We start from the raw sequence: 27,893 nt of genomic DNA, 5'->3' as shown, positions 1-27,893 counted from the left end.
CTTCCTTCCTTCTTTCTTTCTTTCTTTCTTTCTTTCTTTCTTTCTTTCTTTCTTTCTTTCTCTTTCCCCTTCCTTCCTTCCTCCCTCCCTTCCTTCCTCCCTCCCTCCCTTCCTTCCTTCCTTCCTTCCTTCCTTCCTTCCTTCCTTCCTTCCTTCCTTCATTTCTTCCTTCCCTTTCATTTTTGGTCTCTTATGCAACATATTCAAGTAAGTCATCAAACATATGAAACTGCTGGAGATGAAAAGTGTCACCAAAGCAAGAAGGAAGGTATATAGATGTATTTTCCAAGGAAAGAGTGCTCACTACCAACTCATTTTTTAAAATTTATTTTTAGAGAGAGCGGAAGGTAGAAGGAAAGAGAGAGAGAAACATTGATATGAGAGTGAAACACCCATCGACTGCCTCCTACATGTGCCCTACCAGGGATCGAGTTGGCAGCCAGGACATGTGCCCTGACTGGGAATTGAACTAGCAACCTTTTGGTATACTGAATAATGCCCAACCTGCCAGTTCCCAACTCATTTTTATTTGATGTACTTCAGTGGCTTTGCAACCTAGAGAAGCAGTTTCTTCAAGTATCTACCAGTACATCGGTGAAGGATATGAAGACTTTATTTAAAGGTTGAATAACTGAGTCTCAATTACTATGATGCTTCTAGTCTCAGGAAACCCTGTCCAGTGGAAAGAAAATTGGACTCCACTTTAGGAGACCCATGTTCTACTCCCAATTTCTCTTTCATTTTCTGTGTGACGTCTAGTAACTTAACTTTTCTGATCCTGCTTAATTCTCTGGGGCACCGGGATAATAACAAGAACAAAGGAAGATAAAGTTTTCAGAAATTGAAAATTTTTTACTTCTCAGGATTGTCCCAAGGCATAAGTAAGATAATGTGTATAATCCTCCTGATTATTACTCAATTACTGCTTATTTCCTTTCTCCTCCTTCTTTTTTCATTGATCTGATCAATAGGAAGGTGAAGAGTACTTTTAAAAATTGATTAGAAGATTAAGCCTCTTAAATGAAGCTTGGGGGTATTAAAGCATAGCAGAGGTATTATTTACTATGCTCCATAGCATCCTCTCTATTCCTTTGAACACACAACATGTGTTCAACACCAGAAGAGCAATGCAGATTATGTGTCAGACTACTCATAGACTCTTTGATTTGAAAGCTGTGGGTTAAACTATGTTTTCTTAGCTGCCAGGCCATGATAGAAGAAGTCATTTGTATAACAAATATAAAATACCAAACCCAAAGTATGGGTAACTTCTTTAAGACCCATGCCTTTGTCACTTGCTCATTTGTGTGTTTATTGAGAACCTCCTTTATATCTGGGCCTCTGACAGTGGGAAGATGACTCTCAGATCATGGCTTTTCCTGCTACAGAGATCACTCTACAGCTTAGGAAGAACATCTCCAGGTGAATATCTCTAACTCTAACTGATGTATGCTAGATAGAATGAAAGAACCAAAAGAACCCAAATAAGGAAATTCTGTATGCTCAGAATAGTGACAAGAGTGTGGGTCAGAAAAAGTCCCTGAAAGTAACTATTTAAGAGGTGGGACTCAATTGATAATTGACTACAGAGGTCCCTAACTTTCAATCCAGCATCTCTATTCTCTCGAAGGCCAAACCAGACTTCTCAGTCCATCCAATAGAGCCCGGAGGATGGGAGGGCCAGGTACACTTCTGACCCTGTCTGTTCACTGCCTCAGTCTCCTCTCTCCCCTTCTCAGAACACCACATTGCATAGTGACATCTAGATGTAGTAAGAGAAACTGACTTACCCACCAAGGACTATACATTGAGAGATAATTTTAAAATATTACAAAAGCATGTAAATTTAATGGAGGGTTCTTATGTGTGTGATTTCAAAACACTTTGAAAAATTACTCTTTTAGCACTACAGAGGGACCCAGCTCACGTTTGCATCTTGTTCATATTTCAGATAATCAACCTGTAGACAAGATATTAAGTCATTGTTTTAGGCTTTAGACCCTAGGGCCTAGAACAATAGATAGGAATAGGATCCTGTTATATAGAAACATATCTTTCTCTTCAGCAATGATAGGAATGCCATATAAAATGTATACCTCCCACAATTAGGGTAGCACTAAACATTTGAATCCATTTCATGCTAAAGATTTTTCCCAATATGCAATTTGTAATGCTTACAAACCAGGACAGATGAAAATACAGCCCAAAGATTGTAACTATAACTACACCTCTCAGTAATAACTTTTTAAAAGAGAAATATCTAGAAAAGAGAAACGTTGAGACAGGTAGAGCTCTGAAACATGTGTACTTTAAGTCTGTAATCACTTTGATCAGTGGTGTTTGTGAAGTGAAGGCTTTCCCCAGAAAGTCATGGAGGCTGGTCTTGTCCTGCAGTTGATTTCTTAAGAGCCTGGACTAAATATTAATTTTCATGACTTTATTGGTATGACAGGGCAGATGTGTTGGGGAAACTCAATATAACTGAACACCTGCTAAAGGATAGGTTTCGTGGCATCTCTCCTTTTGCTATCCTCTCTGTCCAAATCTGACCGTGTAACAGACTGCTAAGACCAAGGTTAACACTTTCTCCCATACCTCCTTGCCCTATTCTCTAATTTTCTCCCATAAGTGGTGTTTGGGAAAGGTAAGCGATTAAAACAACAACAACAACAAAACAAAAACGCTACTTTTAAATGTCTCCAGTCCTTGGATTTTAGCCAAATATATTTCTATATTGTGGTCAGTGAGCCTGAAATGGATAAATCTGCAGAGTTTGTGAATTGGCCTTTTAGAAAAACAATCTAGGATATTTGTGAAATGTTCCTTGTCTGGAACAGCAAGTACAAATATTTCTACATTTACGACCATTGCCCATTTGAGAACCTTTAACAGTCATGCCAGGAATGGGACTTGTGATGGTGCAGAACAAAAAAACAAACTGCTCAGAAATACATACCATTCATGTAAAGGGTGTCCGTAAGTGTATGGAAACATATGCGAATACATATAATGCCATCAATGACATCTCCAATTTGCAAAAAAGAAATAATATAAAATAATGTTAACATATCTTTGCTAATATCAGCAATCTAATAATATTAATACAAGCATGCCTCACAGATACTGTGGCTTTGGTTCTAACAACTGTAATAAAGTGAGTTGTAATCATTTTGCTGGTGGAGGGTCTTACCTTCAATTTGTGAAAAATGCAAAACCTGTGAAGTGTAATAAAGCGAAACACAATAAAATAAGGTAATGTCTTTTTTCACCTATGTTTTTAGACTTTATGGACACCCTGCACAACATTATCGCAAATTTATTTTTTAATGTGTGTATACTAGTATATGTGTGCATATTTAAAACACAAGAAAAATATACATTAAAATTTTAACAGTTTTTCTCTTTGAGGTAAGGTTATGCACCATTTTTATTCTTTTTCATTTCTCTGATATTTCCAATATTACTAATACTAACGTGTTACTTTTGCATTTGGAAAAAAAATAGAAATAAAAAGACAACAGGATAGACTATGTGTCAACACGTCCACTATGCAATATAAGGACTGGTAGATAAATTCTACCAAACACACGTTCAGCTCCCTGGAATAATAGTTGTGAGGCACATACTTTGAAAATAAATTACATGTTTCAAGAATCTAAGAAGGAAAGAAGTAAAGGAAAAAGAAGAGTAACAAGAAGTACCAGAGCCCTAACCGGTTTGGCTCAGTGGATAGAGCGTCAGCCTGTGGACTCAAGGGTCCCAGGTTCGATTCCAGTCAAAGGCATGTACCTTGGTTGCAGGCACATCCCCAGTAGGGAGTGTGCAGGAGGCAGCTGATCAATGTTTCTCTCTCATTGATGTTTGTTTCTGACTCTCTATCCCTCTCCCTTCCTCTCTGTAAAAAATCAAGAAAATATTTTTTTAAAAAAGAAGTACCAGAGTATGCAAACATCTTTCTCCTAATCCTATATAATAAAAGGGTAATATGCAAATTGACCCTAACAGCAGAAGGACCAGGAATGACCAGTCGCTATGACATGCACTCAATGAAGGAGCTGCCCCCTGGTGGTCAGTGCACTTCCACAGCGAGAGCGCCGCTCAGCCAGAAGCTGGCTCATGGCTGGCCAGCGCAGTGGCAGGAGCCTCTCCTGCCTCTGCAGCAGCGCTAAGGATGTCCAACTAACGGCTTAGGCTCCCGGGCTGCCAGAGGGATGTCTGACTGCCAGCTTAGGCCCAATCCCCTGGGAAGCAGGTCTAAGCCATCAGTCGGACATCCCCCAAGGGGTCCCAGACTGCAAGAGGACACAGGCCGGCTGAGGGGCACCCTCCCCCTGCCTTCAGTGCACAAATTTTCATGCACCAGGCCTCTAGTATATTCTATAATAATCCCATGTTATCATTTCTTCCCTCAGACAAAGATCCTAGGGAAAGGACAGAATGTGATAGAGTCCTTCCCTCATCTTTGATTTATTTCGTTTGTTTTTCTCCCCATATCACCAAAAGCATTCTGAAAACACAATTAACATTTCGTAATGTTTGTGAACTCACAAATCATGCAAAATATGCTCTTGAAAGGCTAGCAGGAGAAAGTAGCAAGTGCTTTCCTCATAAGGAAGAGCACATGTTCCCATACACCTGGAAGACAGAACATCATTTGCTTTTCTCTTATGGAATATTCCTAATGCATAGGTGTCCAAACACATTTGAGGCATATGTACCTGTGCTAGGTATTTTTAGGTATGGAAGTGGTTTTCATTCATGTGGTAACAGAAACAAATTATCAGTTAGATTTATGAGGATTAGCAGAATATCCCAGTGCTAGTCGACAACCAATTCTGAGAGAGCTTTTGTGTAACCCAAGTGTGTGAGTATGGAATTATTACTACAGCCTACTACAGCACAGGATTCTGAGTTCCCTGTGATAACATAGATTGAATTATGCAAACGAATAACTTTGGAAAGAGCTTTATTATGAAACTGAATGTGTCCAGTCATTGTTAACTGAGACCTCTTACAGATTGTTTTCTCTGCCACAGTTCCTTTGACCTTATAAAACTTCCCATATGTTTAACCTGCACATATGAAACTCACGAGATGAAAGCCCAATACTGCCAAGGTAGCAAGTGCTTTCCCCATAAAGAAAAGCATGTGTTTCCATACACCTTGAAGACAGAACATCATTTTGCTTTTCTCTTATGGAATATTTCTAATGCATAGGTGTCCAAACACATTTGAAGCACATTTTTTAATTTTTTTTTTCAGAGAGGAAGGGAGAAGGAGAGAGAGATAGAAACATCAATGATGAGAATCATCATTCAGCTGCCTCCTGTGTGCCCCACACTGGGAGGCAAGCCCGCAACCCAGCCGTGTGCCCTGACTGGGAATCAAACTGGTTTATAGGTTGACACTCAACCACTGAGCCACGCTGGCGGGGCTTGAGGCATTTGAAAGCTGTTTGAGGACAAAAATGAAAATATGTAGGGAATCGAATGATTCTGTTTTTTCGTAAAGGGCTGGCCATTCCATCTTAGACTGCTGACTTTACTACGTCTCAAAGGCATGCGGTTCTCTTGCTGTTGTAAGGAAAGTGTTTTAATTCTGTAGACACTGGCACTAGCAGATGCAGATCTAACCTCAAGCAAAAAATAATTATGACTTTGTAGAAAACACCCCATCTGAATTATAAGAGTTCCACAGAGCACTTTGGTTGGAATGACACTGTCACCAGCTATCTCAGTACATTTTTAATAAAAATTCTCCCACCTTGATCAATCCATGCTCTACAATTTAGAGCTGAGATTAATTCTCCAAGACACATTATGGTTCAGTATTAACACTTGAAATCATCTTATAACTGCTTGCTTTCATATTTGGCATGACTATTGTACCACCTCAGAAATGTCTTCTATTGACCTTTAGATTAAAGATATGTTGGATTATCATGATTGACACTTTTAAAATGACTCATTCTTGCCAAACACAGCATAACAACTTTTTAACATTTTCTTCTCTTTACAACTGCCTCTACTTTCATTATATGAAACATGGCTGTATTCTACACCACCTCTCGTTGCATAACATGCTTTTTTTTTTCATAGTTCAAGAAGATTTACATTTGGAGCTAAATGTTTCAGTGATTGCTCTGTTGGGTTTCATTATACCAGTGTAGTTAATCAAAGCAAGTCTGGCCTTGCTACCATGATTCATTGTATGGTTTTTGAACTTAATCATTTACACAGAATGAATATACACATTATCGCCAGGGCTAAATTTCTTTAACAGCCTGCATGACGTGGTACTGTAAATGCCTTTGTCAACTGCTTATTCCTGGGAACTGCAGAGTTGCTAGGGTTTTTGTTAAGACATTTCATTGATGGGCTTTCGATTAGAAAAAGGCAAATAGGAAGCCCCTAGGTGGAGCCGCAGAGAGCAGAGGAAATGCTGGTGGATCACTTATCTCCAAGTTGGGCTAACTGGGAATCCTTTCATTTGTACATAATGTTTCCTTTCATGTGTGTGTGGTCTTCACAGTCATAATTAACAAGTAACCTTTCTTCACTCTCATTCCTAATCCCATCATAAATTATTGGCTGCCGCCGTCTGGGTAGGGTTTGGCAGATCTGGGATTTTAAGTACAGCCTGAGGGAATTACAGGGTTGTTGTTTTTAAAGTGAAGAAGCTAATTGTGTAAGTATTAACATATGGGAACTAGGTCTAACACCAGTAGTTTCTGTGTCTAACAAGTCAAGCCCAGTGATGCTTCCATGAACACCCTATTCCTCAACAAAGAAAGCAGATTCACACTTAACCAGGAATGGTGGAGAGTGGAAGCCTGCTCCAGGCTCGTGGTAGTCGACTCCCAATTTTTCAGGAATTTTATACGCTGGTTGTTAGGCATAGATATTATTAAAAATCAAAGTATATAAACGTTTTATTACATTACATTTTTAAACAGTAAATACTCATAGCTCATAACTTTCTAAATAGTTTACTACATTTCACTGCAAAACTAAATATTTTGCTACTAATGCTTGAATAGTGATTTGGCTGTAGGATTCCATTGCAGGTGTTTTCTGACTTCGTTGTACTATTGTCTATGCTCTTGAGGTTATTTGTGTCCAGTGTATGTGTATTGTGGAAAATACTAAATACAGTAGTGCCCCCTTACCGGGGTTTTACTTACGAAGGTTTCATACTAGATTGCGTGCCATTCTGAGTATTGTGATGAAATCCCGTGCAGTCCTGCTCCATCCCGCCCAGGACATGAATCATCCCTTTTCTTCAGTGTATCCACACTGTATACACTACCCACCCTTCAGTCACTTAGTAGCCGTCTTGTTTATCAGATCAGTTATCAGAGAAAGAGACAGACAGACCACATTCACATAACTTTCATTACAGTATATTGTTATAATTGTTCTACAGTGGGGCCTTGACTTACGAGTTTAATTTGTTCCGTGACGGAGCTCGTAACTCAAATTACTCGTATGTCAAATCAAAAAGTGAACGAGTGAGACACGTGATGCTGGGCTGATGTTGTGGCGTTCACTGTGACGTTTGCTGCGCCAACTAGCAGTGGGGTATCTGAAGCTGGCTCGTAACCCGAATTTTAGCTTGCAACTCAAAGCAAAAAATCGGTCGAGAGACGGCTCGGATCTCGAAAAACTCGTTAGTCGGGACACTCTTAAGTCAAGGCCCCACTGTATTTTATTGTTATTGTTGTTGTTGATCTTTTATGGTACTTAATTTATAAATTAAACTTTATCATTGGTATGTATATACAGGAAAAACATGATACAGGTAGGGTTCAGTGCCCCCAGGGTTGCAGGGGCCCTCTGGGGGACAATGGTGTCTTCCCAACTCCACATTCAATGACATCATGGCCTGAAGTCAGCCATAATGAGAGGATTTACTTCATAGAAATTGCAAATACTGCAAACCAGGGCTTGATTTATGTTTTGGGCTCCTCCTTGTATATGAAGGAACTACTATTTTATTTTACCTACCAGAAAACTAAGTCTTAGAAAAGTTTAGCATGTGATTTGTCTGTAGAATTCCACTGTAGGTGTTTTCTGATTTCCAAATCCATTCTCCTAAGTTCTGTGTTCTATAGCTTTCTTTCAATGTGCCTTTTACCTGCCCCTGATCCTGTAATCTCATAAAGACTGCTGGTGCCTTGCTGGTATATTCATTGTGTTTCTTGAGTAAGGTACAACTTAAGAACATTTAAGTTAAGTTGCCTTTTTTTTCCCCTGAGAGCCAGTTGTTATGCATTTACCAACACATCACCATACAGAATTGGAGATTCAATTTAAACAAATCTAACCCCCAGAAATAACCGAACTCAGCTGCAACAACCCCATCATTTGACTTTAATATGTTCCTTGCATATCTTCCTCACCATCTCCTAACCCCAGAAAACACTGAGACGTACTCCTAGAAGTAACTATTTACTTTCTGTTTATGAAAAAAGTCCCAATTTCTAGAATTTACAAACTGTCAAACCTCTTACTGCTCTTATTCACCATTCTTCAAGACTCACCATCACTACCACCAACTGTGTTTTCCATCATTAGCCAAAATGCTCCCATTTGATTCAATGTGCAAGCAACATAAAGCCAACCGAATTAAAAATGAGAAAAGGAGGCAGTTACACAGATGTGCAAAGAAGCACGAGCCCAAGCCTCAGCCCTCATGGGCTTTGAGAGAATCCGGTATTGGACTACCTGAGTCTGTCCTCTCTCTATGCCATTCTGATTTGCTCCCCAGGGGGAACACAACCTCTCAATTGGGAACTAACTCAGGGTAACTGAGTTCTACTCAATACTACCTTGCTGATGTAGAAGGAATCGAGTGAAGTGGTAGCTGAGAGACCGACTATAAGTCTGGTGAAATTATAAGGGGCTCACCCACTTCAGTTTCTCCTTTTCTTAGCATTATTTGTGAGTACACTCACAAAAGAAGTACTAAGTCATTCTGCGGGTGTATGTATGCTCAAACATCTTACCAGCTGTGTCTGCTATTTAAATTTTGTGTGCGAGTGAGAATGGAATGTGCACGTGCTCTGTGGGTGCAGCTCCACTGATGGTATATTTTATCCCACCCACGCCCTCCAAAGCTCTTTAAATGGTGACCCCAAAACCTGACTTCCTGACACATTTCGGTCTTTCTGTTCATTATTGGTACCGTGTGCAGCAAGAATTACCTTCAGCTTTACCACTGATCCTGGAAGTCATGGCTTTCTCACAACTTTATCTACTATGGCATAAAGAGTAGTTCTCCAAAATTATTAGTCACAGCAAATACTTTCCTCATGCGTACCGTCATCAACATCTTGGCCTGTTTGGTAACGTGTGATAGAAAGAAGCTGACAAGTTTCTGCCTCACTCCTGACTCAGAGGCCCACAGAGAGCCCATAAATGAAATTGTTTGGTGTGTTGCAATTAGATACAAATCACACCCTAACTTTCCAAAAAGCTTTGTTATCAAGTAGAAAAGAAAGGAAAAATGATGGCAAACCTCTTGAGTTAAAAAAGCATCTATACGAAAGTGATATCAAGGAAAAAAGGTAAAAGAACTCATTTAGTTCAAGTAAAACATAAAAATTAAAGAACCAAAGACTGCTTATCACAAAATTGTTGTCAGTTGTTGGGATTCTTTTTATTCTCTCATTACAAATGCATGGTAGCAGTTGTTTTCCCTATACATATATACATTTTCCTCCTCAGCTGGACTAGGGATAAATTATTTTTCAAAGGGTAGCTGCTCAAAAACACAAGTCCACTGGCTGACTTCAAAAGCTGTGGGATTCTACAAATTTATCCATTAAACAGATGCTTCCACCTATAAGTTACTCCTGGTAACACTACAATGCAAAGTTAGACCTCACATAGGCTTGGTAATGACACTCTCACATACTGTTTAAATCCAATATGTCAAAATTCCAATCAGGTAACAGGATGCTGGGAACATAGGTGTTGGGGGGCCCAAAATTTTGACCTTCCAAGCTATGCTATTCCGTGCTGTTTTATTAAGGAAAACTTCTAGCTAATTTACCTTAGAATTGAACTGGAAGAAAAACAAGCAGTGAATACATGCAGTAAAACTTTAGAGGCAAAAAATTAACAATGTGCTTTGGTGTAACTCGGTCGAAGGAGCAATTTCTGTTCTGAAGTTTGGCTTTAGATTGCTAGTATGTTCTGTGACTTTGGCCAAGTCTCTTTAACTCACCCACTGTCATACCTTTTGTGAAAAGGGCAAAATAATACTGTCTTAGTCTGTTTGTGCTACCATAAGAAAATACCATATGTAATTTATGTGTTAATGTAAAATACCAAAGTGACATAAACAACGGAAACTTATTTCTTATGGTTCTGGAAGCTGAAAGTCCAAGATTAGGTGCTGGGAGGACCTGCTTTCTGATTCATAGTGGCCATCTTTTTGCTATGTCCTCACAGGGTGCAAGAGTAAGGGGTTTCTGGGGTCTCTTTTCTAAGGGCACTAATCCCATTCATGAAGGCTCCACCCTCATAACCTAATCACTTCCTAAAGGCCTCATTTCCCAACACCATCACATTGGGGATTAGGTTTCAACAAACAAATTTGGAGGAAGGGGGTTGGCTTGGGGGGTAGGGCGGTGGCTGGGAAAGGCACAAACATTCAGTCTATAGCAAATGCATCACTGGAAAGTTTCCCTAGGGTTTCAGAAGATGAGAATTCTGGCCTTGATAGCTGCAAGTGCTGGAGGGCTTGGTCTAGGAGCTGCTACGCATTTCTGGCACAATGGTAGGGAGATAAAGAGTCAGGCTGCAGGAGAGAGGCACAGCTGCAGCGAGACACTTTCACAGCACATAGCAGGGTTCTGGCCTCCTGAGTCTCTGACACTCAGATTCACTGAATGCAGAGAGGAGGAGGACTATATGTATGTACATATTGATCTGCATGCTGTGGTTTCAAATGTGATTCATTATGTACTATTTCCTCTACCCTAATCCATCTGCTAGGGTTTTCTTCTGCTGTGCAGAAGGAATTTGAAAAAGAAATGCGACTTTAACTGAGAAGAGAGTAACAGCATGACATAGTTAGAACCACCTGCACTAAGAAAGATTCAAGATGGTATTTGTCAAATATTGGAAGATGTGTGTCTGCTAGCTGAGGGATAACGGGATGTTTTCAGAGACTGTTTTAAAGTTCTGTGGCCAAGAGGAAAAAAAAAAAAAGCTGCATTTGCTTCTCATAATAGTGGTTATCATTTCTCTTGTGAAATGTTTATCTACTGGTGATCTCACTATGGCTTCCTCTGGATTGTCTTCTTGTTTTATTTTCTCTCACTAGCAAAAGCAAACATCTTGCTTCCTGTCTCTTTCTATTATAAGTACCAAGCATGTGCAAAGTTAAAACAAAGGGTGCACATTTCCAAGGGACTAGATAAGTATAGTCAAGTGGATCCTGATGGGAATGCCATGGTGTGGGCATTTGGTAACAAAGGCTTGTTGATTCTGTAAGAAGTGGAGGAGAGATGGATAAAGGAAAGGGGCTGGGAGAAAAGAGAGAATAAAATAGTCCTTAGGTGGGAGTGACTATCAGCTCAACTTAGAGCTGGTCCACTGTGCTCTATGTGCACGTCATACTAAATTTCACGTGTTGAAATCTGCTGATCTTCAATCAGGGATAAGCAAAATTATATATCACACCGATATGGGCATTTAAGTTTTAGTCTACTGATGTGTTTATTATTCACACATATGGAAAGATGTTAACTTCACAAAATTGTACTTTTGAGCTTGACTAGGGTATTTATTATACCTGTATATTTTCCTTTATTCTTGAGTCTAAAAGAAAGTTTTTATCATAATAGTATTATAACCATGTTGCAAAAAATTTATAAAGGAGTGAAAATGAGAACCAGAAAATATCCAAAACGTACCCCATGACCATCTTAAGAATGTTGATGTATGGCCTTTTGCCTTTTTCATTCTTTTCTGTTTACCTTGCATTTTTACATTATGTTATAATCATTCGCATATATGTCATATATTTATATATATATATATAACTTTTATATATACATATACAAATTTTCTTTCCTGTCTTATCTCCATCAAATTATATTTTCATCATTCTCATGTTAGTATTTGCTTTATAAATAAAATTTAATGACTGCATATTTTTTCTTAGTGGATTATAATTTATTAAATCTAGCATTAGTCCATAGAAATATATGTTATTTCAATAACTGAGGGTCCAAAAATAAACAGATTGGAATACACCTAGTTGTGAAATTTAAAGATGTTCTTTTGTAACACCCTCCTATGCTGTTTTCACTCCCAGAGAGGACCTCACCGTGCTCATTTCTCAAACTTAATTAAACATGGAACCAGTTCACTATGGAGCATTGTACAACACTGGTGTTCCTCAGGGCACACTTTAGAATACAATGGTTAACCATTTCCTAGGTTGTAAGAAATTTTTCACTTAAATAAATAAGACTTTAACATCATGTGCAAATAGATTTTTCTACATTTAGAATTATTTTCTGAGCCTAATTTCCAGCAGAAGTTAAAACAAAATAAAACAAGTGGAAAATTTTGTATATTTTTGCTACTTATAGCCAAATTTGCTTTCCAATTGCTTCACCAGTGTGTTAAATATCCTTTTGGCAAATATAACATCATTGCAGAGTCATTTATGACACGATGGACAATCACTGCTGCTCTTGGATTTGAGTATGACTGAAAAAAATCAACAAGTATACAATCAGCAATATATTTCTACACCGCTTTAGGTGAACATACAGTCAGTATCCTGATGTATGTGCCCTGGGAGACTTCTCGATTTTATGAGCTGCAAAGTAAGCTACCTGCTACTGATATCATACACTCAGATTGAAGGCTACGATTATTTTCTGCTGTTCATAATGAGACTGAAGATAATGGTGTTGTATTGTTGAGATACCAAGAAGGTTTCTGACACATGGTGTTCATTGGTAAATATTTGCTGAGTGAAAGAATGATTAAATGTATGAATGCATACCAACAAAATGTTTCTTTTTAACCAGCCATCTTGGAGTAGCCCTTATTTCACTCATTATCCCCTCACCCTGGGCTTCACCATTGAGCACTTAGCCAATGCTCAAACCATGGATGCCATAGGACTTAGATATGGCTGACAGGAGTGGTCGAGGTACTCAAAATGCTCATCAAAAGGGTGATATAAACAGCAGAACTTGGAAGCTCTTCAGCAAATTTTAGACCTCTCTGAGTTTATTTCTTCATATACAAAATAAAATTAATAACTCCCTTTTCTGGGTATCAGGAAGCTCAGATAAATACAAAGGCATTTTGAAAAGTTAATACCGCATTGAAAATATGAGGTATAATTATTATTTTTACCAACTTTGTATTACCCATTCCAAATAGTGAGTAAGTCTGTAAAATGGAGCTTGTAGATTAAAGAGAAAAGTTAATGGAAGCCCTAGGCGTTCATTTTCCTTCAGGTGGCAAGCCCAAAGACAACACCAATGTTTTCCCTAAAAAGAACAAAAGTCTTTCCTCTCGCTGGGGTTTCCAAATTCTTCAGAAATTGCCAGGAGTAGCAAACCTCAGAGTAATTTTCTGACTTAAAACAGTACATTGTTGGCAAACTGGAATTATATGGTATCTTTTTCCTGATATCACTTTTTACTGGGTTTTAGTCAGATCTGATCTTGTGAAATGCTTTGAAACTTGATTAAAAGGCAGCATGAATAAAGGTGAAGGAGAAATAACAGCAGTGTTGCAGACCTAAATAATAAATTAACACAAATACAGTGGTAATTATATGTAATTAGACACTTGACATTCATGAGGGATACTGACTGAGATCTTTGGAATCCCCAAATTTGTGAATTCAGAAATTATTAGTACAGACATTCCTGTTGAGAGTCATACATTTCTTGGACATATCTTTATAGCAAATTAAACATTATTTAAAACTTTGAAGTTTAGATCTTACCCAGTAATTTTGACAGTGACTGGGACATTTTTCTGAACAGTTTCATGAATCTAATTTCCTGATTTCCATATAGAGTTTATGATGGTCTTACTTATTTTATTTTCTTAAGTCACTGCCAAATAGATATTGCACTTAATTATTTTCCTAAAATTCTTAGTTGTTGTTCAATAATCCATTATTTCTTCCTCCCTCCCTCTTCCTTCCTTCCTTCCTTCCTCTTTCTTCCTTTCTTTCTTTCTTTCTTTCTTTCTTTCTTTCTTTCTTTCTTTCTTTCTTTCTTTCTTTCTTTCTTTCTTTCATGCTCCTAAAACATCTTACAATGTACAATGTACAGCAATTTTCAAATGGTGTGCTGCAAGAATTTTTAAGACATGCAATACCTGACTCTTTAGTCAGGACACTGACCTCTTTTCCCTTAGATTGCCAAATAAAAAAAATGATAGCAGCCAACATGACAGTGTTGTGAATGTATCCAGTGTGAATGAATCAAAATTATAACCACTTTTTTGTGTTAGATAGGCAAAACATATAACATATTTTTTTGGTGTGCTGCAGAATTTTAGTAGTTTATGTGTGGCATGAGATGAAAAAAACGTTGAAAATTGCTGCCTTACAACAAAGAATTACGTGGCCCAACGTGTCAATCATGTCAAGTATGAGTAAACCTGATCTAGAATGAATTAGAGTAATGTTAAACTTAGGAATGGTTGAAGATTCTTAAATCAGTCCCTTGCCCTTCCTTTTTCTTTTTGTGATTTCCCTGCTTACAGAGAACACACATTGCCATCAGCTTGCACTATTCCATGGGGTAAGTTTAGTGGGGCTTCTACCACCCACAGGGCAGACCTGCAGTTTGGGGGTATTCATTCAATTCAGGGGACTGATAGCAAACCCACATATCTGCATTCCCTAAACTTTATTAGTTTATAAAAGGGGACATTTTAATCTCCTTTTGCTTTGAATCCTGCGTGTCTCTCTCTGTTTATTCTAAACTTGGGAAGGAAAGGTTACTATTTGTGGGGCTCCCTCAAGCTCCAACATTATATATAATGAAGAAAGCATGAGACATAGATGCTTAGTAGCCACCTGGGTTTACTGACTAGCTACTCCTCTTCCATCCTCATACCAGCTCTACTAACAAACAATTGAAATGGTGATGGGTACAGCAATGGATGCTAAAGGCCTGGCAATTGGAAAAATTAAGGTCTTGTAAAGGTAGGAAAATTAAAGATGGAAGAATGACTATAAATGGAAATAACATATATTGACATGGTACCCATTTGGAATATGCCCACAAAATATATCTGTCCCCCCAACTTGGACACTAGAGTGGACATGAGTTATTTTTGTCTATTCAGAAAACATCCTTTCAAAACAGGACCTACATTTTCCTTGGGAAACCACATTTCTTACTCTCTTAGTCCATGTGAGCCAATACCCAATATCTGGCTCCAGGGGTAGGCATGAAACGCAGACCTGGCCCAGGACAGCCTTGATTTCCCTGGGCCTCAGTATATGGAGCAGCAATGGGCACATGCCCCAATCAGAGACAAATGAATGCCAGGATTTTGCTGAAACAAACAGAAGAGAGACACTTTATTTCTATGGACTTGGTGCTATGAGCATGTTAGCCTGAGCTTCCATAAACAGGATGCATGAAATAGAAACCAACATACAAAATAAAATAAACTGAGAGATGGAAAGCATCCAGGACCTCATGGAATCATTTGATCACTGAGAATTAGTCGTGCCTAAATCTTGGATTCCTCAGTTACATTAGCTACTAAATTCTACCACATCACCCTTTAAGAAAAACAAAAAAAACTTTATGATAGATAGAGTCTTTAGTAAGACTTTACCAAATTATATAACAACACAACTAATATTAATAGCACCTATCATATTATGTGATCAGTGCTTTACTGCTCTTCACATACTATATAAAGTGCTCTCTGTATTATCTCATTTAATGCTCCCACCAACCCTGTAATGTAGCTTTTATTTTTCTGCTTCGTAGAGGGAGAATCAGAGAGAGAGGTTAGTAAGCTAACAGCAAGTGGCGATATTGAGAACCAGATCAGACTCCAGACCCTGTGGCTCAAACCACCAGTTCTCTCTTACTTGTCAAGAGTACTTGCTAATGGGTACCCTTAACCAAGACTCAAAGCGGTCAAGGGTGGGAATCAGTGATAGTCCCTCCTATTCATTTTTCCCAGGAAATCCATTCACAGATTGACTCCTTTATGACATCTACAGAGGACAATTTTAAAATAAAAGATTTACAGGTAAAAAAGATATATAGTAGGAGATGTGATGCCCCTGGGAAGACACAGTATTGGTCTGTAACCTTGGTCAACCTCTTACCTTTCTCAGTCTCAGTTTCTCTATGTAAATAGGAGACCATTATAGCTCGTCATGACAATGGTGACCAGTGACTGAGGGCCTACTATGTGGTAGGCATTCTACTTGCCTTTTATACTCATTGGCTCTAAGCAATCTCCCAGGCCTTTTTAGGTATAACCCTTTTTAGTCATAACCCTTCCATGTTGATAGGCTCTCTATAAATTAAGATGTTTATGAAAGGGACAAACGAGAACACAAAAATGCAACTGCTTGAAAGAATTGGATTAGAAATTCCAATATAGCCAAATTTGCTTTCCAATTGCTTCACCAGTGTGTTAAATATCCTTTTGGCAAATATAACATCATTGCAGAGTCATTTATGACACGATGGACAATCACTGCTGCTCTTGGATTTGAGTATGACTGAAAAAAATCAACAAGTATACAATCAGCAATATATTTCTACACCGCTTTAGGTGAACATACAGTCAGTATCCTGATGTATGTGCCCTGGGAGACTTCTCGATTTTATGAGCTGCAAAGTAAGCTACCTGCTACTGATATCATACACTCAGATTGAAGGCTACGATTATTTTCTGCTGTTCATAATGAGACTGAAGATGATGGTGTTGTATTGTTGAGATACCAAGAAGGTTTCTGACACATGGTGTTCATTGGTAAATATTTGCTGAGTGAAAGAATGATTAAATGTATGAATGCATACCAACAAAATGTTTCTTTTTAACCAGCCATCTTGGAGTAGCCCTTATTTCACTCATTATCCCCTCACCCTGGGCTTCACCATTGAGCACTTAGCCAATGCTCAAACCATGGATGCCATAGGACTTAGATATGGCTGACAGGAGTGGTCGAGGTACTCAAAATGCTCATCAAAAGGGTGATATAAACAGCAGAACTTGGAAGCTCTTCAGCAAATTTTAGACCTCTCTGAGTTTATTTCTTCATATACAAAATAAAATTAATAACTCCCTTTTCTGGGTATCAGGAAGCTCAGATAAATACAAAGGCATTTTGAAAAGTTAATACCGCATTGAAAATATGAGGTATAATTATTATTTTTACCAACTCTGTATTACCCATTCCAAATAGTGAGTAAGTCTGTAAAATGGAGCTTGTAGATTAAAGAGAAAAGTTAATGGAAGCCCTAGGCGTTCATTTTCCTTCAGGTGGCAAGCCCAAAGACAACACCAATGTTTTCCCTAAAAAGAACAAAAGTCTTTCCTCTCGCTGGGGTTTCCAAATTCTTCAGAAATTGCCAGGAGTAGCAAACCTCAGAGTAATTTTCTGACTTAAAACAGTACATTGTTGGCAAACTGGAATTATATGGTATCTTTTTCCTGATATCACTTTTTATTGGGTTTTAGTCAGATCTGATCTTGTGAAATGCTTTGAAACTTGATTAAAAGGCAACATGAATAAAGGTGAAGGAGAAATAACAGCAGTATTGCAGACCTAAATAATAAATTAACACAAATACAGTGGTGGTAATTATATGTAATTAGAGTAGACACTTGACATTCGTGAGGGATACTGACTGAGATCTTTGGAATTCCCAAATTTGTGAATTCAGAAACCGAGTGCACAAATTTTTGTGTACTGGGCCTCTAGTTATATATAATGAAGAAAGCATGAGACATGGATGCTTAGTGGCCACCTGGGTTTACTGACTAGCTATTCCTCTTCCATCCTACCAGCTCTTCTACTAACAAACAATTGAAATGGTGATGGGTACAGCAATGGATGCTAAAGGCCTGGCAATTGGAAAAATTAAGGTCTTGTAAAGGTAGGAAAATTAAAGATGGAAGAATGACTATAAATGGAAATAACATATATTGACATGGTACCCATTTGGAATATGCCCACAAAATATATCTGTCCCCCCAACTTGGACACTAGAGTGGACATGAGTTATTTTTGTCTATTCAGAAAACATCCTTTCAAAACAGGACCTACATTTTCCTTGGGAAACCACATTTCTTACTCTCTTAGTCCATGTGAGCCAATACCCAATATCTGGCTCCAGGGGTAGGCATGAAACGCAGACCTGGCCCAGGACAGCCTTGATTTCCCTGGGCCTCAGTATATGGAGCAGCAATGGGCACATGCCCCAATCAGAGACAAATGAATGCCAGGATTTTGCTGAAACAAACAGAAGAGAGACACTTTATTTCTGTGGACTTGGTGCTATGAGCATGTTAGCCTGAGCTTCCATAAACAGGATGCATGAAATAGAAACCAACATACAAAATAAAATAAACTGAGAGATGGAAAGCATCCAGGACCTCATGGAATCATTTGATCACTGAGAATTAGTCGTGCCTAAATCTTGGATTCCTCAGTTACATTAGCTACTAAATTCTACCACATCACCCTTTAAGAAAAACAAAAAAAACTTTATGATAGATAGAGTCTTTAGTAAGACTTTACCAAATTATATAACAACACAACTAATATTAATAGCACCTATCATACTATGTGATCAGTGCTTTACTGCTCTTCACATACTATATAAAGTGCTCTCTGTATTATCTCATTTAATGCTCCCACCAACCCTGTAATGTAGCTTTTATTTTTCTGCTTCGTAGAGGGAGAATCAGAGAGAGAGGTTAGTAAGCTAACAGCAAGTGGCGGTATTGAGAACCAGATCAGACTCCAGACCCTGTGGCTCAAACCACCAGTTCTCTCTTACTTGTCAAGAGTACTTGCTAATGGGTACCCTTAACCAAGACTCAAAGCGGTCAAGGGTGGGAATCAGTGATAGTCCCTCCTATTCGTTTTTCCCAGGAAATCCATTCACAGATTGACTCCTTTATGACATCTACAGAGGACAATTTTAAAATAAAAGATTTACAGGTAAAAAAGATATATAGTAGGAGATGTGATGCCCCTGGGAAGACACAGTATTGGTCTGTAACCTTGGTCAACCTCTTACCTTTCTCAGTCTCAGTTTCTCTATGTAAATAGGAGACCATTATAGCTCGTCATGACAATGGTGACCAGTGACTGAGGGCCTACTATGTGGTAGGCATTCTACTTGCCTTTTATACTCATTGGCTCTAAGCAATCTCCCAGGCCTTTTTAGGTATAACCCTTTTTAGTCATAACCCTTCCATGTTGATAGGCTCTCTATAAATTAAGATGTTTATGAAAGGGACAAACGAGAACACAAAAATGCAACTGCTTGAAAGAATTGGATTAGAAATTCCAAATCATACAGTTCCCCCAAAGTTCCTTTTGACTTTTTCTTCTTCACAGGGCAGCATTGTCTGTCCTTGGCAAGTGTACACACTGCAGCCATTATCCCTGTCCCGGGGCAGCCACCAGTGGATTTGGTGTGACTAAGAAATAAAGTGCTGAGAGCTGAGCTCTTGGTGGCCTGCTTAACCTTTGGCTGAGTCCCATTGCCCTGCCGACACCCCAATGGACACAGAAGAAGCCAGAGCGTTTTGTTAATATGCAGGAGTTTCCTCCGAGGGCCATGAAAGGCCTCTATGACTCAGAGAAAATTAGGTTCCTTCGCAGTAAACTACCCTGTGGGGAAAAGGAAGAGAAATTCCAGAGGAGGAAAGGAATATAAAGAAAGAATATGTTTCAACTACTCCCCTCGAGTATTCTTTTTAAAAAGGAGCACAGTAAATGACAATTGCTCATTTGGGGTAAGCGCCGCCGGCCTCAGAGTCATCTTCAAACTGGTTTCCTCGGTCTGTATTTATTTTTCTTTAAATATCCTGGGACGCGCACATCATTATCTTCCCTGGACATCTTTAGTAAACAGGGAGCGCAGGCATGTTTGCATTGTTCTGGCTTGTTGCAGTTGTTGACCTGATTGGATCACGCACCGCTTTGATCACTTAAAAAATGAAAGCAGCTTTTACTGCAAATTGCGCTGGAATGATTTGAAAACTAAACAAACCCAAAGGACATGTTCTATTTATTCTTTATTACTTACACATTTAAAAGAACACACAGACCACCCTTCTCTCACTCCCCCAAATATGAATATGTTTAGAACATCCTTCTGAACCACCTCCTCTTTGAACATTCCAGGCAAAATCCTCCGGAGGGTGCCTCTGATAATGGGCCCACAGGCTGACAATTTCAGTTTGGAAAAGCACTTTGTGTTGTTGTTTTTTCACCAGACCCTCACCGCAGCCCTGTTTTATAGGCACGGGAGTTTTTGTCTTGTCCCCAGAACTTACTGGCCAAACAAACTTTGATTCAATAGCTAAAGTCTCTGAGCCTCACTGGGGTAGTAGCTCAAAGTCTATTAAAAGGATTGAATTTTTAAAGTACAGGGTAGGCATCTTTCAAGCAATGATGGATACTATTTTGGCAGGGGGAGGGGGCAGCAAAGAAGGAGTAATTGTTATTTTCAATTTATAAATGAAGAAATCAGATCCCAAAGAAAGTAAATGACCTAAGTACTCACAGCTCATGAGTGGTGGAATTTAGAAACAAAGCCTATTCTTTCACCTTAAAATTCACTTCTTCCTACAATAGAGACAAAGTGAAAAGTCTGTGTTTGCTATACATATATTTTAAGATGAATCCGTCCTTGTCACCCTTCTTAGGTTGTCAACTCAGAGTCCCTAGTATAATAGACATTCTACCCTGACCAGTGTGGCTCAGTGGTTGAGTGTCAACCTATGAACTAGAAGGTCATGGTTCCATTACCGGTCTGGCACATGCCTGGGTTTCAGGCTTGATCCCCAGTAGGGGGCATGCAGGAGACAACCAATCAATGAATCTCTCTCATCATTGATGTTTCTATCGCTCTCTCCCTCTCTGAAATCAATAATATATTATTGCTAAAGCAATAAAAATATATATTTTTAAAAGACATTCTGAAGCTGCCATTTTCTCTATCCTGTTTTTTAATTAAAATGCTTCATAATTAAAAGATGATGTTCAGAAAATGAATTGAGAGACAGTGATTCTAAAACCACTATTTGCATAATGATATATGTGTTGCTGTAGTTGCCTTTTCTTGTCTTTTTGATCAAGACAGCCTTATCTTTTCAATACTATAGTCATGAGGTTATTAAAAGGGACCAAACACCCTACCAGCCTTGTACCTTTGATTTTCTGCCATTCTCTCCAAGTTAATGAGTAAAAGGGTCAGGGGAATTTATTTCTGTGCTTTAGGAAATCTACAAACAATATTAAAAGAGAAGTTGGTGGCAGATTAAAAAACTTTTAATAACCTTGTGCAAACCTTCCAGACACTCATTACTCAGCTTTGGTTAGCACATATAGGTGATTGAAATATGCAATTTTAAAGTATGCCGTGGGAGCTAAGAGAGAGCCAGTGGCTGAGAGAAAAGTAGTTTGGGCAAGAAAAAGGAGGTTTCAGGGCCAGGGAGTTCAGTAAAAGAGTTAGCTCTTCTATTTTATGGTATTTTTAGCTAGAATGCCACCTAAGAGGGAATGTTGGAAGCCTGGGAAAGTCTTGCACACACACCATTTTGAAACCCACTAAGGACCACTGATTGATTAACATGAGACAGGTATACTTTGGTTGAAGGAGCACACTATATTCTCTCTCCTATCTTCCTTTTTCTCTTTTTCTTAAGATGCTATTTTCTCCAGGCAAGCAGGTTAGCTTCCTAACTGCTTTATTAGTTTGGGTCTAAGAAATGGAAATTTTGACATATTTCCCTATTCATCTTTGAACAGGCATTTATCTTCCTAATGCTATTTCTCAAAGCCAACTGCAAGTATATATATATATGGCTTGAGATTATCAACTGGATTCTAACTTCTAGCCTTAGTTCTTTCCAGTTCTAGGAACTTGTGCTAGCCACATAATGGTTTACCATAGAACACGTTAGTATTTTACCCATGATTGATAGATGAGAATCTGAGGCTTAGAAAAATTAAGTCACAGAGCTACTGAGTAAAATATTGAACATGAGACTTAGATCAATCTAGCTCCAAAATCCTTGACACTGGACTACATTCTGGCATCAGTTTTTGCTCCATAAAATAGTACTAATAACCTCTGCTTTACCTTCTCAAAGAAGTTTTTGTAAGAATCAGTGAACTAATATTTGTGAAAGTGTTTGGTAAACTCTAGATAATAATAAATGAATGTGAAATTTTTAGAGAGAAGAGAGGAAGGGTAACTCCAAGTAAGGAAACCACATGGTCAAGGGCATGGGAAGAGAGACGACATACCTACAATACAGTCAAGATCACATTGACTTGAGTGGGGATCCATGTGGTAGAACAGGGGTCTGCAAATTTTTTTGTAAAGAGCCAGCGAGTAAATATTTTAAGCATTGTGGCCCATCTGTTCTGTCTCAAATACTCAACTCTGCATGAAAGCAGCCATGGACCACATGTAAATAAATGAAAGTGTCTCAATTCACATAAAATGTTGGTGACAGACATTGGCATTTGAATTTCATGTAATTTTCACATATCAAAAAATACTGTTCTTATTTTGATTTTAATTATTTTTAAATGAAAAAAGAGCACAACATTTTTAAGCCACTGGCCAACTAAAAACAATCAGTGGGCCCACGGGGCATAGTTTGCAGATTTCCTCCAGAGCTATGAAAACTGATGAAGTGGCAGACTCTTTCCGACAGTGTTTAATAGGCAACACAATGTCACTACAGTTCATTACCAAGAGGATTACAGGCTACATTAGTTTGGAGTGCTTTGGGCTACATGGAAACCAAAAAAGCTGACTAACATCAGCTTGGACTATAAGGAATCTCATGGTATAGTTAACAAGTTATCTGAAGGTGGAGATTTCAGGATCTGTTCCAATCCTGTCATCAGTGACCCAAACCCATTCCATCCTTTTGCTCCTCCATTACCAGCATGTTGGCTTCCAATATTTATGTTTGAGGCTGCATAGTGCTAAGATTGCTGCTATGGCTCCAAATAGCATGTCCTCTTAGTAGCATCGCCAGCATAAAAGAAGAGGAAGGTTGTTCACCAACAAACTCTCTCTCCGTATCAGTAACCTTTGGTTAGGAAGCAAAGGCTTTCTGGGAAGGCATGCAGCAGACTACCCATTGGCTAAAATTGAGACACATGGCCACATCTTTGCACTGCAGAGGAAAATGCAATTGTCATTATTGGTTCAGATCATTTGCTGTAGTCACATTGGGCTGCCATATCAGAATACCAGAGACTAGGTGGCATAAGCAACAGAAATTCATTTCTCACAATCCGGGAGGCTAAGAAGTCCAAGATCAAGGCGCCAGCAGACCCGGCGTCTGGTGAGATCCCTCCTCCTGGTTTGCAGAGGGCCATCTTCTTTCTGTGTCCTCACATGATGGAGAGTAGAGAATGACCATCTCTGTTGTGTTTCTCCTTCCTGAGGGCTCCAATGTCATGACTTCCCCAAGGCCCTACCTCCAAATACCATCACACCGGGAATTTAAGTTTCAACATATCAATTTGGACACAAACATTCAGTCCATATAATAATTTATCATATTGGTCAGACAAAATTAGGATTTCATTAATAGAGAGGAAGTGGAGTGATGACATTTGTATATGCCACTGACAGGAGCTGCCCATTAATGAATGAAGCATTGTTTTACTTGATCTAGACACGAAGATGAGGCAGGAAGAAATTTCTGCATTCCCACAAAATCCTCTATCTCTTCCATACCACGAAATATGGAAAGTACCAATAAATACTTCTATTTTCTAATTTGACCATAAGATTGTGGAGGGCCAGGACCACACCTTATTGACTAGGGTGCTCTCAGTGTCTGGCACATGTCTGCAACTCAGTAGGCTTTGGGAATACTCGTCGAATTGAAACACTAGAGCTTGCAGACAAAGTTAAAGAAAACTTCCAATGTAAAAAAAAAAAAAAGAATCTGAATCAGAAAGGAGGAGGGAGACATAGAAATAAGAAAGAGGAATGTTCATGCATTGAAGCTTATATGACCTTAACTATTTATTATCCCTGTGGGAGAGACCCGAAGCCCTCCCACAGCTTCCTGGTCCTGGTGCCTCCTCAGGGGAATGGAGAAAATGAGATCCAGTCTTTGTGCATCACGGTGAGTTAGCCAAGAAATGTTATCAGTGTCCCACTGTGAAAGGGCCAAGGAAAATTTGAATAAATGTAAAAGAAATTTCAGTGAAATTGAGAAGACAGACTCATAGTATGGGTGCTTCACCAGTAACAATTGGAAGCTAGATTCCAACTGCAGAAAATTAGGTTTTTCATCTTCTGTTCCCTCATTTTATGAGAGATGTATTATGATGTGTTATAGTCTCTTCTAACTTGTAAATTGGTGGCCATGTACTCTGAGCAGATGGTAATACCCTAGTGAATTAGGTAAGCAAAGCTTTGTCTCTAGCAAAATAAGGAGAAAAAAAGAATGATAAATGCCTTTACTTACTAATTTTTGAGATCATGAATTGTGTAAGTTCAATGTTGTCATCAAATGAAGTGCACAACAAAAAGAACCTTTTACACCACCAGTAATATGCTTATTTGTCACGCTGCACAGTAAAAAGACTAAGACGGTAAGCAGTTCATATACATGGTTGTAATTATTATTAATCTTACATAGCAAAGCCAAAGTTTCACTATTTATCTTTTCTTTATTAGTTTACCCTTATCTATAACCATGACAATGCCTTTGCCAACATTTTATATAGTTTTATCCCCATTACACATAACGACACTTGTACTCAAACAGCACAATTCATAGCAAGAATCACGCACGCTCATTTACAGGCCAATTTCTGAGATCTGCTTCCTTCATAACTAGAGGTTTCTGTGTGCTTCACCCTCTTAGAACCAGGGTCGAAGCCCCTTGTTCCCTCCACGCCTCATATGCTTGGTGACCTCAGACAGCGATTACAAAGTAGCTCGATCTGGGGTGCCAACTTCAACTGTTTGGGACTGTCTGGTAGAAGAACTATGTTTAGAACATTTGTGAGCAATTCTCCTCTGGACCTGGGGCTTAAAGAGAGCCAAGTATCTGTCTTCCCGCAGCTCAGTGGTTCTGAGAAGGTTTTGTTCGATCTTCCCCATTCCTAAGGAGGACCTGTCTCTCAGTGTCAAGCCCTTGAAGGACTTGAGACAGCAAGAACCAAGGACATGAGACTGCCGTGGCCCAGGCCAGCGAGAGCATCCTTTCAGTCTGCCTAAGAAAGAGAGAGGATGGCCAAAGAATGAGCTGAAGACAAGCGTGGGCGTGGACTTAAGAAAGAAGTGTAAACAAGGAAAGAATAGAAAACCATTCAAGCAAGAGGAACTGCTTTCAGGCACAACATCTCATACCTGTGAAATCTATTCCCTATGCCCAGGACCTTTATGGGAACAGCTCTTAACTAAACTAGGTCTGAGGAAAAAATAGCTAGTGGCTGCACCAGTCTCTCAATGGGAGAGCAGTGCTACCCATCCACGCACACACACACCCACCCACATGTAAGCGCACACACACACACAGTGCCTTAAGCCTTCTTCACCACTCGAGTTGCTCCCTCATGGATCTTCACACTTCTTATAACCATCATCCTTCTCTTGGATTCTCCTGTCACCACATAGGAATTGGTTGTGCAGCCCGGGAGCTGAAAGCTGTTTCTTATCAGTATGCGGCACTGACCTGGAGGCTTATTTTCATTTTAGGTGTGTGTGTTGCCAGGAGAGCAGAGTAGGCGGCAGATTACAAATAGAGGCCTTAGGCAGCGGTAATTGAGGGCTGGTGCAACCACAGTGGCACAAAGCTGAGAGGGAATATTGCTCCTGACTAGGTAGAGAGAGGCGAGAAATTTCCTTGTGGAAATAAGGAGACAATGTCAGTGACTCTAAACAGCAAGTGTCTGGGGAATCTATTTGCAAGGTTGCGTTAAAGTCCTAAGGTTGAAATTAATCCTCTATATTGTAATATTGACTGTGCTGCCCACACCTAGCAATTTACCTGAGGTCATTTTAAAGTCTGTTCTCTCTCCCTTTCACATTCATTGATCTGCAGGATTTTCCACACAGAAGCTAAAAACTTCCATAATACAGTTCACATTGACGGAATATAGGTCATGTGATAGGTATTAGGTGCTTTGGGAAATGAATTGTGCTTGCCTCAGGAGAGTACCATCTAGAAAATTAGAGAAAGAAACTAATAAATTAGAAAGAAAAGTAAGCCCAGCCAACATGGCTCAGTGGTTGAGCATTGACCTATGAACCAGGAGGTCATGGTTTGATTCCAGTCAGGGCACATGCCCAAGTTAGAGTTTGATACTCAATGTGGGGCATTCAGGAGGCAGCTGATCAATGATTCTCTCTCATTATTGATATCTCTCTCTCTCTCTTTCTCTCTCTCTCTCTCTTCATTCTTCTCTTAAGTCAATAAAAATATATTTTAAGAAAGAAAGAAAGAAAGAAAGAAAGAAAGAAAGAAAGAAAGAAAGGCAACATCCTGGCTTAAATTGGCATTCAGGTGCTTATCTCTCTCACTATCAGAAATGCCCTCTTGGATATATCTCAAAACTGTCCACAGAAGAACCTCAGTGATGAGGAGAATGAAGGCACATCATTGACACTTTGGAGACAATGCAACCAATGGTCCATCACAACCACAAAAATATTTGAAGACGTCATGCCTTATATCAGTAGTTTTCAACCAAGTGTGACTTTGCCCCCCCACCTCCGGAGGACACTAGGCAATGTCTGAAGACATTTTTGGTTGTTACAACGGGGAAGAGTATGCCTCTGGTATGTGCTGGCCAGCAGTGCTACCAAACACCCTACAATGTACAGGACATTCCCCACAACAAAGAATTATCCAGCCCAAAATGTCAATAGTGCTGAGGTTGAGAAGCCCTGCTTTATATTAAATTGTATGCAAGTTTTGCATTCTAATCAATGTTGGGGATAATATTTACATGTGTGTGTCTTTCTTTGAGTAAAATTGACAATGAAAGAAAGTGGGATCATGTTTTTCTGGTGCCCTGGCCTGAGCTCTGGCCCGTGGCAATACACCATGCTTTGAAAAGCATGACCCCATCCCTGCCTCTCCACCTCTTCAGGTCACAGAAGCCAGTAGCATCCTCCTGTTCCAAATGGCTGCTGGAGATCCAGCCCTCGAATCCACATTCCAAGAGCTCAAAGGGCCTTTAAAGACAATTTCCTGCACTTACATCTCTTGATATGAGAACCCAGACAAACAGCCACACACAGCTGCAAGGGAAACTGACAAATGTGGTCTGTATTCAGGGAGAAGTGTGCCCGGATAAAGGTGAGGCTAATTTGAAAGCAAGTGGAGAATAAATATTTGCTGGGAAAGGAGCAGTCTTTGATACAGGTCTCTTCTGGCCTCAGTCACTAACACTATACCCACTTTTGACTTATAACCCTTACTCTGAGAGTAACTGGAAAACAGACGTTGGAAGAATTTCCAAACCTTTGTTGTTTTTAAATGCCACCTCCTTTACCTAGCCTTTGCTTCTTCCTCATGCTTATCGACCCCTTACGAACTATCCAAGCACTCTGTGTACCTTTCTTGGGTCTGCATGATTTTTATCTTGCATCTTCATTATTTGTGTGAGTTTGCATC

Source organism: Myotis brandtii, unplaced genomic scaffold, assembly GCF_000412655.1.
Source record: "Myotis brandtii unplaced genomic scaffold, ASM41265v1 scaffold266, whole genome shotgun sequence".
NCBI classification, from domain to species: domain Eukaryota; kingdom Metazoa; phylum Chordata; class Mammalia; order Chiroptera; family Vespertilionidae; genus Myotis; species Myotis brandtii.
Note: the sequence above shows the minus strand (reverse complement) of the source record.